This window comes from Carcharodon carcharias, chromosome 21 (genome assembly GCF_017639515.1).
Source record: "Carcharodon carcharias isolate sCarCar2 chromosome 21, sCarCar2.pri, whole genome shotgun sequence".
Classification (NCBI taxonomy): Eukaryota; Metazoa; Chordata; class Chondrichthyes; order Lamniformes; family Lamnidae; genus Carcharodon; species Carcharodon carcharias.
Window position 1 is genome coordinate 83,780,659 of NC_054487.1, and position 12,540 is coordinate 83,793,198.

Below are 12,540 nucleotides of genomic sequence, written 5' to 3' on the forward strand. Positions count from 1 at the left end.
CCCCTCCTCCCCCTCCACCACCACCACAATTAACTTTCATAGATTAATGTTATGCATCACAATGAATAAAAATCCTGCATTTACAAGTACAGCTATCTTTTACAAGAAAAATGAGAATGTTACGATACCGATTGTACATTTTCATTGTTCTACACTTTTCACAGGGCACCTACTAGAAGAGATGCACCTAACAGTGTGTAACTTGGCTCACAGGATTGTGTTCCTGCAACAGGTAGTGGACGATCTTATGCAAAATTTATTTCAATAATCATTGCGACAGAATGGGCTGATTAATCTACGTTCTTTGGCATTATTTACTGGCTCACAGTCTTGGAATAGTCATATAGATGTACAAACTTGTAAAACTATCGCATAAACAGAATGAGGACTATACTATGAAATTTTGGTAAAGACTACAAGGTGCATACACAGAAATCTAAATGTATGTCAGTCTACGTGGGTGTATAACCGTGGATGTGGACCCTTCATTCCCACTGCTGAATCATGTTTGTTTATTTCCATAGTTTCATGAATAGTTCATTCAGTTTTTTTGCACCCCTCTGCCCAGCCCCACATATTTTGCCTCTCAGGGTGACTGCCTGGTTTGCATGATGGTTGCATTAGCCCTGGACACAAGTGGCCCTGTTTAGAAGCTTTTTGTGTCTCTTACGTGCATAATGTATGATCTACTGATGCATATTGAATAAGACCAACAGATGGACCATTGCGACATTGAGTCTTGAGCCCAGGTTAATGGGTAAAACTTTTTAGGGGTGAAATTGGTCTTTGCAAACAGGGCTAGAGCCGCTCAGCAGTCTGTTTCCCGCTGACACACATAAAATGGACTGCCTATCATTTGAAGACCAATAGGACCCTGTGAAAACTCTCAGCACTTGTACTCAGAATGGATAGCGCACAAGCCCCTAAATCACAAGGTTCTGGGTTCAAATCCCACTCCAGGGCTTGAGCACTACAATCAAGGCTGACACTCCAGTGCAGTAATGCGAGAATGTTGCACTGTCGGAGGCGCTGTCTTTTAGATGAGGCATTAAACCGAGGCCCCATCTGCTTGCTCAGGAGGATGTAAAAGATCCCATGGCACTATCTTGAAGAAGAACAGGCTAGTTATCCCTAATGTCCAGGCCAATAATGATCACTCAATCAGTATCACAAAAACAGATTTATCTGGTCCATTATCACATTGGATATTTTTTGTAGGAGTTTTCTGTGTGCAAATTGGCTGCCTACGTGACAACAGGTTAGACATACTGCATTGGCTGCAAAGCGCTTTGGAGCTGTCTGATGGTCGTGAAAAGTGCTATATAAATGTAAAGTTCCTTCCTTCTTTTCATATATATGTGTTTACAACAAAGGCTGCTGGGTAGTGATCAGGGGCAGGAAGGGAAGCCAACCTGGTCCCTCTCTGGCGTTGGGAAGCTGGGGGCTGAGGAGGTCGAGTGCAGCAGTTGGTCATCAGTTGTGGGATCTTGCTGCCCTCAGTTGCCTAGTTGATAATATAAAGCTTGCAGCCTGGTTTAACAGATGACGGGGATCTCTTTTCTCTCAGACAGGGTTAACTCCAGCTTGCGGCCATGCCTGCCAAGCTTGTTATGCTGATTGCTGTCATTAGCAAAGTGGCTGTTCCCCACTTTCTGAGGTGTTTGATAAGGTGCCACATATTAAACCTGTTGGCAAAACTAAAGCTCATGGGATTAAAGAGGCTGCAGATGTGTGGAAATGAAATTGGCGAAGGGGCGGAAAGCAGAGAGCAGTGGTGAGCAGTTGTTCATCTGACTGGAGTGAAGTATGCAGCAATGTTCCCCAGGAGTTGGTAATGGACCACAGCTTTCTGTCACTCTCAGTTTCAGGAGGAAGTTCAGGATATTCTTAGAATGTAGAGCTCAGTACTGCAGGGATTGGTTGAGGTGAATGGTATAGATGCATTAAGAGGGAGGTAGATAAGCACATGAGGGAGAAAGGACCGGAAGGTTGCGTTGATAGTGTTCTATGCCTTGGAGATAAGCAGAGATGATACCACCATGGGGCTGAATTCTTCGGCTCCCTGAGCCAGCTCTGCCTTCAGGGAGCTTCCTGCCAGCTTCCCACCCCTGCCTCGGCAGCACTGAGGTCCTCACCATGTGCTCCATGCTGGCTGGCCAGCCAGCGTGAAATCACGGTCCATGGTCCATCTCCTGACCGCTCCCAGGCCCACCAATCGCGCGCCTCCCCCCACCCCCCCCCCCCTCCATCCCCCCATCCTCCCTGGCTGAGCTGAAAATTCAGGCCCATGTGTGTAGACAGGAGTTTTACTCAATGCTTTAAAATGTCTGCTCTCTCACGCTTACAGTTAGTTTATTTGTCCAAGTCACCACACCCAGGCTTAACTAAACACAGCGAGCAGTGAAGAGTCACACACACACTGAACAGTTGAAGATTACAGGTAGGGGGACATGTGAGGAGCATAAATACTGGCATCAATCAGCTGGGTCAAATGGCCTGTTTCTGTGCTGTAATATCTTGTGATGCATATTAATGCGATATATACCATTGGGCTTGAATGCTTGGAGCATATTCAAAGTTTGCAGGCGACACAGAACTCAGAAATACAGTAAACAATGAGGAGGGCAACAACAGACCAGGAAGACCTAGATTGGTGTAGGATCCTTAGGATGAATAATGATAGGACATTTTTTAGCTATTTCCATTTATATGCAGTGGAGTTTTTCCTCTTTAAGTACGTCTGGAATTATATTCATCAATCAATGCCCCGAATGGCAGCATTTACAAGATCCCATTAGTCATTCACAGATGGTTCTAAAGTAGTGCCAACAAATGAATGTCACTTAAGTGTGTTTTCATCTTTAGAATAATAGGCTGATGTGCTGTAGATTTTTTTTTTAATAAACCTTGTACCACAAGTGCTGCCGTTGTCAGGGAAACAAGACAGCATATCGTAACACAGATATTTCCATCGCAGGCAGAGACATAAGCCTCAATCTATTTGCTGTTAAACTATCATTTGGTGTCACAAGAGATGTATTACAGCATTTCAGCTGGGGAATGGCCTTTTACAGTGCCGCGGTTATGTAGGAAAAGGCAGGAGCCATTCTCCACCAGCCACGGCTAGATCAGAGAATTGGGGAATGATACAGCACAGGAGGAGGCCATCCAGCCCATCATGCTAGTGCCGACTCTTTTGAAAGAGCTACCCAATTAGCCCACGGTCCCCCTGCTCTTTCCCCTTTGCCCTGCAAAAATAATCTTTGCCTTGAATTTACATAAGGATTTGCAATTAATTCAATAGCCACACACGCAACGCAATAATTATGGGCCAAAATTCCAAGGAGCAGAAGCCACAGACCGATTGCCCCTCCACTGCTTTGGAATTAACCAAGTCGGGAGCAGCACATTTCTCACTCAATCCTCTGACCCAGGCCTGATGAGAAATCTGCAGCGCTGCAGCTCCAGACTCCTTCCAGTGCAGCGCTGCAGCTACAGACTCCTTCCAGTGCAGCGCTGCAGCTCCAGGCTCCTTCCAGTGCAGCACTGCAGCTCTGGGCTCCTTCCAGTGCAGGACAGCAGCTCCGGGCTCCTTCCAGTGCAGGACAGCAGCTCCGGGCTCCTTCCAGTGCAGGGCAGCAGCTACGGACTCCTTCCAGTGCAGGGCAGCAGCTACGGACTCCTTCCAGTGCAGGGCAGCAGCTACGGACTCCTTCCAGTGCAGGGCAGCAGCTCCGGGCTCCTTCCAGTGCAGGGCTGCAGCTACGGACTCCTTCCAGTGCAGGGCAGCAGCTACGGACTCCTTCCAGTGCAGCGCTGCAGCTACGGACTCCTTCCAGTGTAGAGCTGCAGCTACGGACTCCTTCCAGTGCAGCGCTGCAGCTACGGACTCCTTCCAGTGCAGGGCAGCAGCTACGGACTCCTTCCAGTGCAGGGCAGCAGCTACGGACTCCTTCCAGTGCAGCGCTGCAGCTACGGACTCCTTCCAGTGCAGGGCAGCAGCTACGGACTCCTTCCAGTGCAGGCAGCAGCTACGGACTCCTTCCAGTGCAGGGCAGCAGCTACGGACTCCTTCCAGTGCAGCGCTGCAGCTCCGGGCTCCTTCCAGTGCAGGACAGCAGCTCCGGGCTCCTTCCAGTGCAGGACAGCAGCTCCGGGCTCCTTCCAGTGCAGGACAGCAGCTCTGGGCTCCTTCCAGTGCAGGACAGCAGCTCCGGGCTCCTTCCAGTGCAGGACAGCAGCTCCGGGCTCCTTCCAGTGCAGGGCAGCAGCTACGGAGTCCTTCCAGTGCAGTGCCGGAGCTCCAGGCTCCTTCCAGTGCAGGACAGCAGCTCCGGGCTCCTTCCAGTGCAGCGCTGCAGCTCCGGGCTCCTTCCAGTGCAGGACAGCAGATCCGGGCTCCTTCCAGTGCAGCCCTGCAGCTCTGGGCTCCTTCCAGTGCAGGGCAGCAGCTACGGAGTCCTTCCAGTGCAGCGCTGCAGCTCCGGGCTCCTTCCAGTGCAGGGCAGCAGCTACGGACTCCTTCCAGTGCAGCGCTGCAGCTCCGGGCTCCTTCCAGTGTAGAGCTGCAGCTCCAGGCTCCTTCCAGTGCAGGACAGCAGCTCCAGGCTCCTTCCAGTGCAGGTCAGCAGCTCCGGGCTCCTTCCAGTGCAGGACAGCAGCTACAGACTCCTTCCAGTGCAGGACAGCAGCTCCTGGGCTCCTTCCAGTGTAGGACAGCAGCTCCGGGCTCCTTCCAGTGTAGAGCTGCAGCTCCAGGCTCCTTCAGTGCAGCGCTGCAGCTCCGGGCCTCCTTCCAGTGCAGGCTGCAGCTCCAGGCTCCTTCAGTGCAGGCCAGCAGCTCCGGGCTCCTTCCAGTGCAGGCAGCAGCTCCGGCTCCTTCCAGTGCAGGGCAGCAGCTACGGACTCCTTCCAGTGCTGCCCTGCAGCTCCGGGCTCTTTCCAGTGTAGAGCTGCAGCTCCAGGCTCCTTCCAGTGCAGGGCAGCAGCTCCGGGCTCCTTCCAGTGTAGAGCTGCAGCTCCGGGCTCCTTCCAGTGCAGGGCAGCAGCTACAGGCTCCTTCCAGTGCAGGGCAGCAGCTCCGGGCTCCTCCAAGTGCCAGGCCAGCAGCTCCGGGCTCCTTCCAGTGCAGGACAGCAGCTACAGGCTCCTTCCAGTGCAGCGCTGCAGCTACAGACTCCTTCCAGTGCAGGGCAGCAGCTACGGACTCCTTCCAGTGCATGGCAGCAGCTACATCCTCCTTCCAGTGCAGGGCAGCAGCTACAGACTCCTTCCAGTGCATGACAGCAGCTCCGGGCTCCTTCCAGTGCAGGACAGCAGCTCCAGGCTCCTTCCAGTGCAGGACAGCAGCTACGGACTCCTTCCAGTACAGGGCAGCAGCTACTGACTCCTTCCAGTGCAGGGCAGCAGCTACAGACATCTTCCAGTGCAGGACAGCAGCTACAGACTCCTTCCAGTGCAGGGCAGCAGCTCCGGGCTCCTTCCAGTGCTGCCCTGCAGCTACAGACTCCTTCCAGTGCAGGACAGCAGCTACAGACACCTTGCAGTGCAGGGCAGCAGCTCCGGGCTCCTTCCAGTGCAGGGCAGCAGCTCCGGGCTCCTTCCAATGCAGGACAGCAGCTCCGGGCTCCTTCCAGTGCAGGACAGCAGCTCCTGGCTCTTTCCAGTGCAGGACAGCAGCTCTGGGCTCCTTCCAGTGTAGAGCTGCAGCTCCAGGCTCCTTCCAGTGCAGGGCAGCAGCTCCGGGCTCCTTCCACTGTAGAGCTGCAGCTCCAGGCTCCTTCCAGTGCAGGACAGCAGCTCCGGGCTCCTTCCAGTGCAGCGCTGCAGCTCCAGGCTCCTTCCAGTGCAGGGCAGCAGATACGGACTCCTTCCAGTGCAGGGCAGCAGCTACGGACTCCTTGCAGTGCAGGGCAGCAGCTCCGGGCTCTTTCCAATGCAGGACAGCAGCTCCAGGCTCCTTCCAGTGCAGGACAGCAGCTCCGGGCTCCTTCCAGTGCAGGACAGCAGCTCCGGGCTCCTTCCAGTGTAGAGCTGCAGCTCCAGGCTCCTTCCAGTGCAGGGCAGCAGCTCCGGGCTCCTTCCACTGTAGAGCTGCAGCTCCAGGCTCCTTCCAGTGCGGGACAGCAGCTCGGGTCCTTCCAGTGCAGGGTAGCAGCTCCAGGCTCCTTCCAGTGCAGGAAAGCAGCTCCAGGCTCCTTCCAGTGCAGGACAGCAGCTCCGGGGTCCTTCCAGTGCAGGACAGCAGCTCCGGGCTCCTTCCCGTGCTAGAGCTGCAGCTCCAGCTCCTCCCAGTGCAGGACAGCAGCTCCGGGCTCCTTCGAGTGCAGCGCTGCAGCTACAGACACCTTCCAGTTGCAACGCTGCAGCTCCGGGCTCCTTCCAGTGCAGCGCTGCAGCTCCGGGCTCCTTCCAGTGCAGCCTTGCAGCTCTGGGCTCCTTCCAGTGCAGGACAGCAGCTACGGACTCCTTCCAGTGCAGGGCAGCAGCTCCTGGCTCCTTCCAGTGCAGGCAGCAGCTCCGGCTCCTTCCAGTGCAGGACAGCAGCTACAGACTCCTTCCAGTGCAGCGCTGCAGCTACAGACTCCTTCCAGTGCAGGGCAGAAGCTCCGGGCTCCTTCCAGTGCTGCCATGCAGCTACAGACACCTTCCAGTGCAGGGCAGCAGCTACAGACTCCTTGCAGTGCAGGGCAGCAGCTACGGACTCCTTCCAGTGCAGGGCAGCAGCTACGGACTCCTTCCAGTGCAGGGCAGCAGCTCCGGGCTCCTTCCAGTGCAGGGCAGCAGCTCCGGGCTCCTTCCAATGCAGGACAGCAGCTCCGGGCTCCTTCCAGTGCAGGACAGCAGCTCCTGGCTCCTTCCAGTGCAGGACTGCAGCTCCGGGCTCCTTCCAGTGTAGAGCTGCAGCTCCAGGCTCCTTCCAGTGCAGGGCAGCAGCTCCGGGCTCCTTCCACTGTAGAGCTGCAGCTCCAGGCTCCTTCCAGTGCAGGACAGCAGCTCCGGGCTCCTTCCAGTGCAGCGCTGCAGCTCCAGGCTCCTTCCAGTGCAGGGCAGCAGCTACGGACTCCTTCCAGTACAGGGCAGCAGATACGGACTCCTTCCAGTGCAGGGCAGCAGCTCCGGGCTCCTTCCACTGTAGAGCTGCAGCTCCAGGCTCCTTCCAGTGCAGGACAGCAGCTCCGGGCTCCTTCCAGTGCAGCGCTGCAGCTCCAGGCTCCTTCCAGTGCAGGGCAGCAGCTCCGGGCTCCTTCCAGTGTAGAGCTGCAGCTCTGGGCTCCTTCCAGTGCAGGGTAGCAGCTCCAGGCTCCTTCCCGTGCAGCGCTGCAGCTCCGGGCTCCTTCCGGTGTAGATCTGCAGCTCCGGGCTCCTTCCAGTGCAGCGCTGCAGCTCCGGGCTCCTTCCAGTGCAGCCCTGCAGCTCTGGGCTCCTTCCAATGCAGGGCAGAAGCTACGGACTCCTTCCAGTGCAGGGCAGCAGCTACGGGCTCCTTCCAGTGCAGGGCAGCAGCTACGGACTCCTTCCAGTGCAGGACTGCAGCTCCGGGCTCCTTCCAGTGCAGGGCTGCAGCTATGGACTCCTTCCAGTGTAGTGCAGCAGCTCTGGGCTCCTTCCAGTGCAGCGCTGCAGCTACAGACTCCTTCCATTGTAGAGCTGCAGCTACGGACTCCTTCCAGTGCAGCCCTGCAGCTACGGACTCCTTCAAGTGCAGGGCTGCAGCTACGGAGTCCTTCCAGTGCAGGACAGCAGCTACTGACTCCTTCCAGTGTAGAGCAGCAGCTACAGACTCCTTCCAGTGCAGGACAGCAGCTACTGACTCCTTCCAGTGCAGGACAGCAGCTCTGGGCTCCTTCCAGTGTAGGACAGCAGGTCCGGGCTCCTTCCAGTGCAGGACAGCAGCTACAGACTCCTTCCAGTGCAGCGCTGCAGCTACAGACTCCTTCCAGTGCAGGGCAGCAGCTACGGACTCCTTCTAGTGCAGGGCAGCAGCTACAGCCTCCTTCCAGTGCAGGGCAGCAGCTACAGACTCCTTCCAGTGCATGACAGCAGCTCCGGGCTCCTTCCAGTGCAGGACAGCAGCTCCGGGCTCCTTCCAGTGCAGGACAGCAGCTACGGACTCCTTCCAGTACAGGACAGCAGCTACTGACTCCTTCCAGTGCAGGGCTGCAGCTACAGACTCCTTCCAGTGCAGGACAGCAGCTACAGACTCCTTCCAGTGCAGGGCAGCAGCTGCGGGCTCCTTCCAGTGCTGCCCTGCAGCTACAGAGTCCTTCCAGTGCAGGGCAGCAGCTAAAGACTCCTTGCAGTGCAGGGCCGCAGCTATGGACTCCTTCCAGTGCAGGGCAGCAGCTACGGACTCCTTCCAGTGCAGGACAGCAGGTACTGACTCCTTCCAGTGTAGGGCAGCAGCTACAGACTCCTTCCAGTGCAGCCCTGCAGCTACGGACTCCTTCCAGTGCAGGGCAGCAGCTACAGACTCCTTCTTGTGCAGGGCAGCAGCTACGGACTCCTTCCAGGGCATGGCAGCAGCTACGGACTCCTTCCAGTGAAGCGCTGCAGCTACGGACTCCTTCCAGTGCAGGGCAGCAGCTACAGACTCCATCCAGTGCAGCCCTGCAGCTACGGACTCCTTCCAGTGCAGGGCAGCAGCTACGGACTCCTTCCAGTGCAGGGCAGCAGCTACAGACTCCTTCCAGTGCAGGGCAGCAGCTACAGACTCCTTCCAGTGCAGCGCTGCAGCTACGGACTCCTTCCAGTGCAGGGCAGCAGCTACAGACTCCTTCCAGTGCAGCACTGCAGCTCCGGGCTCCTTCCAGTGCAGCCCTGCAGCTCTGGGCTCCTTCCAGTGCAGGACAGCAGCTCTGGGCTCCTTCCAGTGCAGCGCTGCAGCTCCGGGCTATTCCGGTGTAGATCTGCAGCTCCGGGCTCCTTCCAGTGCAGCGCTGCAGCTCCGGGCTCCTTCCAGTGCAGCCCTGCAGCTCTGGGCGCCTTCCAGTGCAGGGCAGCAGCTACGGACTCCTTCCAGTGCAGGGCAGCAGCTACGGGCTCCTTCCAGTGCAGGGCAGCAGCTACGGACTCCTTCCAGTGCAGGTCTGCAGCTCCGGGATCCTTCCAGTGCAGGGCTGCAGCTACGGACTCCTTCCAGTGTAGAGCTGCAGCTCTGGGCTCCTTCCAGTGCAGCGCTGCAGCTCCGGGCTCCTTCCAGTGTAGAGCTGCAGCTCTGGGATCCTTCCAGTGCAGCGCTGCAGCTACGGACTCCTTCCATTGTAGAGTTGCAGCTACGGACTCCTTCCAATTCAGCCCTGCAGCTACGGACTCCTTCCAGTGAAGCGCTGCAGCTACGGACACCTTCCATTGCAGGGCAGCAGCTACGGAGTCCTTCCAGTGCAGGACAGCAGCTACGGACTCCTTCCAGTGTAGGGCAGCAGCTACAGACTCCTTCCAGTGCAGCCCTGCAGCTCCGGGCTCCTTCCGGTGTAGATCTGCAGCTACGGACTCCTTCCAGTGCAGGGCAGCAGCTACGGGCTCCTTCCAGTGCAGGGCAGCAGCTACGGACTCCTTCCAGTGCAGGGCTGCAGCTCCGGGCTCCTTCCATTTCAGGGCTGCAGCTATGGACTCCTTCCAGTGTAGTGCTGCAGCTCTGGGCTCCTTCCAGTGCAGCGCTGCAGCTACGGACTCCTTTCAGTGTAGAGCTGCAGCTCTGGGATCCTTCTAGTGCAGCACTGCAGCTACGGACTCCTTCCTTTGTAGAGCTGCAGCTACGGACTCCTTCCAGTGCAGCCCTGCAGCTACGGACTCCTTCAAGTGCAGGGCTGCAGCTCCGGGCTCCTTCCATTTCAGGGCTGCAGCTATGGACTCCTTCCAGTGTAGTGCTGCAGCTCTGGGCTCCTTCCAGTGCAGCGCTGCAGCTACGGACTCCTTCCAGTGCAGCCCTGCAGCTCTGGGCTCCTTCCAATGCAGGGCAGCAGCTACGGACTCCTTCCAGTGCAGTGCAGCAGCTACGGGCTCCTTCCAGTGCAGGGCAGCAGCTACGGACTCCTTCCAGTGCAGGACAGCAGCTCCGGGCTCCTTCCAGTGCAGCGCTGCAGCTCCGGGCTCCTCCCAGTGTAGATCTGCAGCTCCGGGCTCATTCCAGTGCAGCCCTGCAGCTCTGGGCTCCTTCCAATGCAGGGCAGCAGCTACGGACTCCTTCCAGTGCAGTGCAGCAGCTACGGGCTCCTTCCAGTGCAGGGCAGCAGCTACGGACTCCTTCCAGTGCAGGGCAGCAGCTCCGGGCTCCTTCCAGTGCAGGGCTGCAGCTATGGACTCCTTCCAGTGTAGTGCTGCAGCTCTGGGCTCCTTCCAGTGCAGCGCTGCAGCTACGGACTCCTTCCAGTGTAGAGCTGCAGCTCTGGGATCCTTCCAGTGCAGCACTGCAGCTCCGGGCTCCTTCCAGTGCAGCCCTGCAGCTCTGGGCTCCTTCCAGTGCAGGACAGCAGCTCTGGGCTCCTTCCAGTGCAGCGCTGCAGCTCCGGGCTATTCCGGTGTAGATCTGCAGCTCCGGGCTCCTTCCAGTGCAGCGCTGCAGCTCCGGGCTCCTTCCAGTGCAGCCCTGCAGCTCTGGGCGCCTTCCAGTGCAGGGCAGCAGCTACGGACTCCTTCCAGTGCAGGGCAGCAGCTACGGGCTCCTTCCAGTGCAGGGCAGCAGCTACGGACTCCTTCCAGTGCAGGTCTGCAGCTCCGGGATCCTTCCAGTGCAGGGCTGCAGCTACGGACTCCTTCCAGTGTAGAGCTGCAGCTCTGGGCTCCTTCCAGTGCAGCGCTGCAGCTCCGGGCTCCTTCCAGTGTAGAGCTGCAGCTCTGGGATCCTTCCAGTGCAGCGCTGCAGCTACGGACTCCTTCCATTGTAGAGTTGCAGCTACGGACTCCTTCCAATGCAGCCCTGCAGCTACGGACTCCTTCCAGTGAAGCGCTGCAGCTACGGACACCTTCCATTGCAGGGCAGCAGCTACGGAGTCCTTCCAGTGCAGGACAGCAGCTACGGACTCCTTCCAGTGTAGGGCAGCAGCTACAGACTCCTTCCAGTGCAGCGCTGCAGCTCCGGGCTCCTTCCAGTGCAGGACAGCAGCTCCGGGCTCCTTCCAGTGCAGGACAGCAGCTCCGGGCTCCTTCCAGTGCAGGACAGCAGCTCTGGGCTCCTTCCAGTGCAGGACAGCAGCTCCGGGCTCCTTCCAGTGCAGCACTGCAGCTCCGGGCTCCTTCCAGTGCAGGGCAGCAGCTACGGAGTCCTTCCAGTGCAGCGCTGCAGCTCCAGGCTCCTTCCAGTGCAGGACAGCAGCTCCGGGCTCCTTCCAGTGCAGCGCTGCAGCTCCGGGCTCCTTCCAGTGCAGGGCAGCATCTCCAGACTCCTTCCAGTGCAGTGCTGCAGCTCTGGGCTCCTTCCAGTGCAGGGCAGCAGCTACGGAGTCCTTCCAGTGCAGCGCTGCAGCTCCGGGCTCCTTCCAGTGCAGGGCAGCAGCTACAGAGTCCTTCCAGTGCAGCGCTGCAGCTCCGGGCTCCTTCCAGTGCAGTTCTGCAGCTCCAGGCTCCTTCCAGTGCAGGACAGCAGCTCCAGGCTCCTTCCAGTGCAGGACAGCAGCTCCAGACTCCTTCCAGTGCAGGGCAGCAGCTACAGGACTCCTTCCAATGCAGTGCTGCAGCTCCGGGCTCCGTCCAGTGCAGGGCAGCAGCTCCGGGCTCCTTCCAGTGCAGCGCTGCAGCTCCGGGCTCCTTCCAGTGCAGCGCTGCAGCTCCGGGCTCCTTCCAGTGCAGGACAGCAGCTCCGGGCTCCTTCCAGTGCAGGACAGCAGCTCCGGGCTCCTTCCAGTGCAGGACAGCAGCTCTGGGCTCCTTCCAGTGCAGGGCAGCAGCTACGGAGTCCTTCCAGTGCAGCGCTGCAGCTCCGGGCTCCTTCCAGTGCAGCGCTGCAGCTCCGGGCTCCTTGCAGTGCAGCGCTGCAGCTCCGGGCTCCTTCCAGTGCAGGACAGCAGATCCGGGCTCCTTCCAGTGCAGGACAGCAGCTCCGGGCTCCTTCCAGTGCAGGACAGCAGCTACGGACTCCTTCCAGTGCAGGGCAGCAGCTACAGACTCCTTCTTGTGCAGGGCAGCAGCTACGGACTCCTTCCAGTGCAGGGCAGCAGCTACGGACTCCTTCCAGTGCAGCGCTGCAGCTACGGACTCCTTCCAGTGCAGGGCAGCAGCTACAGACTCCTTCCAGTGCAGCCCTGCAGCTACGGACTCCTTCCAGTGCAGGGCAGCAGCTACGGACTCCTTCCAGTGCAGGGCAGCAGCTACAGACTCCTTCCAGTGCAGGGCAGCAGCTACGGACTCCTTCCAGTGCAGCGCTGCAGCTACGGACTCCTTCCAGTGCAGGGCAGCAGCTACGGACTCCTTCCAGTGCAGGGCAGCAGCTCCGGGCTCCTTCCAGTGCAGGACAGCAGCTCCGGGCTCCTTCCAGTGCAGGACAGCAGCTCCGGGCTCCTTCCAGTGCAGCGCTGCAGCTCCGGGCTCCTTCAGGTGTAGATC